This window comes from Sinocyclocheilus grahami, unplaced genomic scaffold (assembly GCF_001515645.1).
Source record: "Sinocyclocheilus grahami isolate Dianchi unplaced genomic scaffold, SAMN03320097.WGS_v1.1 scaffold915.1, whole genome shotgun sequence".
NCBI lineage: Eukaryota > Metazoa > Chordata > Actinopteri > Cypriniformes > Cyprinidae > Sinocyclocheilus > Sinocyclocheilus grahami.
Genome location: NW_015506094.1, coordinates 343,092 through 350,131, shown reverse-complemented (window position 1 = coordinate 350,131; position 7,040 = coordinate 343,092).

The window sequence follows — 7,040 nt, the reverse complement described above, 5'->3', positions numbered from 1 at the left end:
TAGTCCAAAATGCAGCGGCTAGAGTCCTTACCAGGTCAAGAAAATATGATCATATTACCCCAATTTTACAGTCTCTGCACTGGCTACCTGTTAAGTTCTGTATCAGTTACAAAATATTATTACTTGCCTATAAGGCCCTTAATGGGTTAGCTCCTGCGTACCTAACTAGTCTTCTACCACGCTACAATCCATCACGCTCCCTAAGGTCGCAAAATTCTGGACTTTTGGTAGTACCTAGGATATCAAAGTCCACTAAAGGAGGTAGAGCTTTTTCGCATTTGGCTCCCAAACTCTGGAATAGCCTTCCTGATACCGTTCGGGGTTCAGACACACTCTCTCTGTTTAAATCTAGATTAAAGACACATCTCTTTGGCCAAGCATTCAAATAATGCATCTCATAATCTTTTACTGCAGTCATAATCTTTTACTGCAGTTATATCTAATCAAATGCACATTATTATTCGTTAGTTTGGGTTAAACAAATCATTTTTGCTTGGTTGGAACAGCAGCTATGCTAATTATGTTTGTATTTGTTTCTCTGTCTTTTGCCACGGGATGTAATCCCGTGGTAACTAGGATTTACACAAGCTTCAGTCTGGATCCAGAACACCTGAGAAGAGATGATGCAACCCCTCAGAGGCCCTCAGATGATGCCAACCCTGAAACAACATCCAGAACTACCACATTTTGCTATAAGTTTGATTGCATCATATAATAATTGCTGTTAATATTATTCATCGTCTGTTTTATTACGTCTTATATTGATTTTTCCGTTCTGCTGGTTCGTCTGGTCAGAGGAGAACTGGCCCCCCGACTGAGCCTGGTTTCTCCCAAGGTTTTTTCTCCATTCTGTCACCGATGGAGTTTTGGTTCCTTGCCGCTGTCGCCTCTGGCTTGCTTAGTTGGGGACACTTCATTTCCAGCGTTATCGTTGACATGATTGCAAAGATATTATTTAAACTGAGCTGGATGTTGACATCACTGAATTCAATGATGAACTGTCCTTAACTGAAAAATTTGTGTTTACTATTGTCATTTTGCATTATTGACACACTATTTTCCTAATTAATGCTGTTCAGTTGCTTTGACACGATCTGTATTGTTAAAAGCGCTATATAAATAAAGGTGACTTGACTTGATTTGACTATGCAATTTGCCAAGGTGTTCGGTGTGGTTTTTAGCGTGTTGCTACAGTACAGGGTATGTGGTTGTTAAAATGTTCTGGATGGTTGCCAGGGTGTTGCTATGTTGTTGTCAAGGTGTTCTGAGTGGTTTTTAGGGTGTTGCTACAGTATGTGTTTGTTATAATATTCCAGATGGTTGCCACGGTGTTGCTATGTGGTTGTCAAGGTGTTCTGAGTGGTTTTTAGTGTGTTGCAACAGTATGTGTTTGTTATAATATTCCAGACGGTAGCCAAGGTGTTGCTATGTGGTTTTTAATGTGTTGCAACAATATGTGTTTGTTATAATATTCCAGATGGTTGCCATGGTGTTGCTATGTGGTTGTTAGGGTGTTGCTACAGTATGTTTGTTATAATATTCCAGATGGCTGCCAAGGTGTTGCTATGTGGTTGTTAAGGTGTTCTGAGTGGTTTTTAGTGTGTTGCAACAGTATGTGTTTGTTATAATATTCCAGACGGTAGCCAAGGTGTTGCTATGTGGTTTTTAATGTGTTGCAACAATATGTGTTTGTTATAATATTCCAGATGGTTGCCAAGGCATCACAACGCATTTTCCAAGGTGTTCTGGGTGGTTTTTAGTAGTGGTCGGCCGATATATTGCCAAGGTTGATATATCAGCCGATATTTGGCATTTTTCAAATATCGGCATTGGCCGATAAGTTTTTCAGATTGAACGATGTATATGAGGCGGGACTTTCATTTTGTCGGCACTAAAAAAGGCACAGCCTGAGCATACAGCACTCGCATTCTCCCTCTTCATTATTTGCTGTCGCCGTTTAACAGTTCTGTCTAATACAGATAAAAGTCTGTCTAATAATCAGACAAGAAAAAGTATTATATCGATTGCTTTTATATTATTAGTAACATAAATGCAAACATTATACTTTCTCGTTTACCGTCAGCATTCAGCATATACGTATTAAAATAATTTAAACAAATCTTTGAATGTCTAATAAACATTTAATTTCACAAACCTTGCAGACTTAGTCTAATCCAGCTGTGAGATCTTGTTAAGTGTGCATTTGTATCCTGCAGGATTGCATTAGTTTATTTTAGTGCATCAAGTTAAACAAAAATAAAAATAAGAAATGTTGCCTTGGCAACTAGCTAAATCTTTATATTTAATATACAGTATATGAAGTAATGCATTTTAATCATAGAAATGAGATGCACTAAAAATGCCCAAATTAAATTAACATTTCTCATACACATCAACTTAATGTACTAAAAAATAAATAATTGAAAATACAATGTCTATCAAGACAATTAGATTAGACAACTAGACTTAAACTGGCAAGTAATTGTATACATTTACAAATTAAAATGTGTGGTATAAAAATGGCTTTAGTATTGCTATAACTGCATATACATACGTTAGAAACTCAGTCTGACTTTGAGATATAGATGATTAAGAGAATAGGTATTGTTTGTTGTATATATAACGCAAAATGCATTGTATATATGAGAGAGATCATTTCTATTTCAGGCAGACCAGGAAAACAAAATGACATTTCTGTGGAGAATGTAAAAAAAAAAATTCAAAAAACAGACAGCTTTATTGATTATAACAGGAGTGATATTATTTTTGACGGAGCGCAACATGTTTCTCTGCACCTCCTGAGGAAACTGCTCTCAGATAATCTTCTAAGGAATGGTAATGTCACATCTAATGATCTAGAACAAACTCAAGCGAGCTTTAGATTAAACCAAGCAAATATTTAAGGACTACAATGGTTATTTTCAGGAGAAATTAAGTCATATGTTAAAAAATGTGATTTGACATTTGTGGATTAGTCTACACTTTTCAACCTCCCCATCAAACAGCATTATTATTCTTTCCACCGCCCACCAAACCACACACTGGAGGATTGTGGGATATCACATCTATACAGGCAGGACAAATGGACAAATTTACAAATGTCTTAATTTGTTGATTATTGCCCAATTAATCGTCTGGTTCTGTCTGATCACCCGTGTGTGTGTGTGGTTTAATAATAATAATAATAATAATAATAATAATGTATACTCTTTTTCCAGCTGACACCATCATTTAAGGGGGTCTGAATACTTTCCGTACCCACTGTATACTCTTTTTCCAGCTGACACCATTAATCTTCATTCTCTCAGATGGATCTCTGGCTGGCGAGAGCTGCTGAGCGAGCGGTTTTTTCTCTGTGATAATGTGCTGCTGTGATCAGCAGACGGGATGGTCGTTCATTTAGTCTTCTGGACGGTCATCTTTTACTGCATTTGTGTGTGAGACACACAGAGAATGAATTCAGCAAATTCAACTTTTGTCTGAAATTCTGCAATATGAATATGCACATGTCTGCAAATATGCATATATAATAACAATCAGATGTGCGGCCTAGATGAAAATAAGAGTGAAAAAGGATCAAATAAAAAATTAAATATATGAAAATGCAAATGGAGTAACGTCAAAATGTAAAAAAAATAATAAATTATATAAATATTATATATGCAAATGCAGTGATTAAAATGGAGTGATTTAAAATATGCCAACGGAGAGAACAACTAATAAAATAAAAATATGCAAACAAGGAATAACAATAAAATTTACAATAACATGAAAATATACAAATGAAGTGATTGTAACAATAAAATATTCAAACAGAGTGAACAAGTAATAAAATACAATAAAGAAAAGCAAATGGACTGAATGTAATCAAATGTGACTAAAATTAAAGCCAATGGAGAGAAAAAGTAATGAAATGTAACAAATAAATATGCAAATGAAGTTAACAAGTAATAACAATAAATTCAACAAATATTCAAATGGGAGTGCAATGCAATAAAACACAAAAATATGAAAACACAAATAGAGTGAAAGTGTAATAAAATTATGCAACTTGGGTGACTAAAATAAAAATACTGTATACAAATGGAGCTAGCAAGTAATAAAAGAAAAGAAAAATTTGCAAATGGATTTAACAAGTAATAGCTTAGCACATTACTTGCTACTAAGTGCCTCAAAAGTTTTGATTCTTTCAAAGAGATGACGCCACAATCCTCATAAATGTTTATCAAAACTAGTGTACATCCTCACTAGCCATCACTGGTAACATGTAAACAACTTTGTTTCCACACAAATATATAAACCTGTACACACTGACGGTCAGAAATTGCATAAAGCAGCCAGGATGGAAAATGTGCTTTGGTAATATTGTACAATATGCATCAGAGTAAGGCGTTTCAGCCAAACACAGACACGTCATCCTCACTGCTGCTTAGCAATGCTAATGTTCTGCTTGAACAGAGCTGCCAGAGACAGACTGTAAGGCTGTTAAGAGCGAGCAGCTGGGGTCAGAGGTCAGACGAGGTGAGCTGTGAGGGAATCAATCTGGAACAGAACCAAAGCCTGAAGAACCAGAGGAACTGCTGCAGACGCGAGGTCACGTTCATTATTACAGCCCACAGTCTGTTCATCTGTCTAGACTCTCTTTCTGCTGCACTTTCAGTTTAGTGTGTTTTACTGGCATTACATCTCTACTGAAGCGTCTGCAGCCTCAATAAAATAGTGCAAAATTGGTCATTTATAAGAAAACTAAAATTAAAAATACAAATAGAGTGCACAAGTAGTAAAATATAATTAAATGAAATAATATGCAAATGGGTGAATAACCAATAAAAGAAAAAAATGCTAATCAAGTGAACAAAAAAAATATGCAAATGGAGTGAATTTAATCAAATCAAATAAAAAAAATATGCAAATGAGGAACTGAATACAACAAGATAAATTAAATTGTGCAAATGAAGAGCATAAGTAATCAAATAAAAAAAATGCTAATTAAATGAACGTAATACAGTAAAATAAAGAAAAATACGAAAGTGAATAAGTAGCAAAAAAATAAGATGACTTAAAATAAAAATAAGCAAATGGAGTGAATGTTATAAAATAAAAAATAACAGGCAAATGGAGTGCATAAGTAAAAAATAAAAATATGCAAATAAATGAAAATAACATAAAATGTGCAAACTGAATGAATAATGCAAATAGGGAAAAATTTAATAAATTAAAATACAAATATGCAAACCGAGTGAACAAGTAACAAAATAGAAAATAAATAATAATGTAATAAATATGAAAATGGGTGCATAACAATATGCAAATGGAGTAAATGTAATTCAACTAAATTAAAATAGCAAATAGAGTAAACAATTAACAAAAAATTTATTTACTTAAAATATTAAATAAAAGTGCAAAAGAGTCTGTTTATTCGGTTTAATAAATTCAGAATGACTGATTAACAAGTGCTGAATCCTTCCAAAAACTGCATGCGTGTTTATCTGTATATACCGGGACAATCTCTACTGTAAAACTGATGCTTTTTCAACTCTAAACAAGCGAAACGTTTTCTTTTAAGTAGCAGCTTTTGGGTTTGTGTTGACCTGTATTCTTTATCATTCAGTTGTGCAAACAACACAAAGGCAGTCTGTGGTGTGTGTATTCCTGCTTTCACTCGGACCCTGCAGTGTTCAGGAGAATCATGACTCGACTCCTTATGAAATAAAGAAGAGAACAAAGCGAACGAGAGGACAGACGCCCTTCAGCAAGCGCGCCGCATGCTTTACATTCACTCATCATTCTCCATACAAATAATAACAGCACGCTAACAATCAGCTCCCGCTGCTCACTTCAGCTGCACTATAAAACACAACAACAACATCACACAGTGCTAAATCAATTATGCCAATGTTCAGATTTGTATTCCGCTCGTTCTCAGAAGCGGACACACACACACACACACACACTAATGTCATGAAACACTAAACTATTAAAGATTAGTGTATGCATTGACCTGCAACATCATAACAACCACCCAGAATACTGAATACTGATTGAAAAAAAGAAAAAAGTAAAATAGTGCTGAACTGTACTACAAAGGGTTAATGTTACAAATTAGTGCTACCATTTCATACAAATCCAAACAGTCATGTTTAACATCCACTCAAAAGCCATAGCATTGAAGTTGCATACGTATGTATACTCTCACACTTTATTTGCTCCTATTTTAGAACAATTGACGATTATCTAGTCAAAAGAACAAAATATGCATTACAGTGATGATTAAAAAGAACTGCAATCGGCTGCAAACTGTGTTTCTGTCGGCTGACTGAACATATCAGTGTTTTCTCACGTCACTATAGCTTTAAATATGTAACTTCGGTGGCTAATGAACGCATAAATGAGACTAGCTGGACATAAACGAATGCAAATAGATGGTAACACTCACGACATCAAATATTTGGGTCTGACTTGCGTGTGTTTCTGTCACTTTGGTTTAACCGCTTGAGGTGCTGCTAATGTTCGCATCCTTTCAGCCTCACGGTAATGAGCTGCAATTTGAACCTTCAACCCGCTGATCCCCATTGAAGTCCATTATATGGAGAACAATCCTGGGATGTTTTCCTCAAAAACCTTCAGTTCTTTGCGACTGAAGACAGAAAGACATGAACATCTCGGAGGACACAGGGGAGAGTGAATGATCAGGAATTGTTATTCTGGAAGTGAACAACTCCTTTAAGTTACCTGAGAATCAAAACTGCATAAAATGGAACGTCCTGTTTTCAGACACTCTGTCGTAAGTGATTTTGTTGTATAAGAAGTTGTTAATTGGAAAACCTAAGGAAGATGTGATTTCTGCTCTGCAACAAAGACTGAAAGTCTACTTTTCCTCAAAAACCTTAATTTCTTTGCATTATTTTTGTCACCTTTATTATTATTTTTAACTTATTTTCTTTTATTATTACGTTCTAGCTTTTAGTTTATTTCGTTTTTTAGTTGCTTTAGTGCTTGTAAGAAACTCTTAGGTTACTGCTTATTCGTAGGGGGAGCAT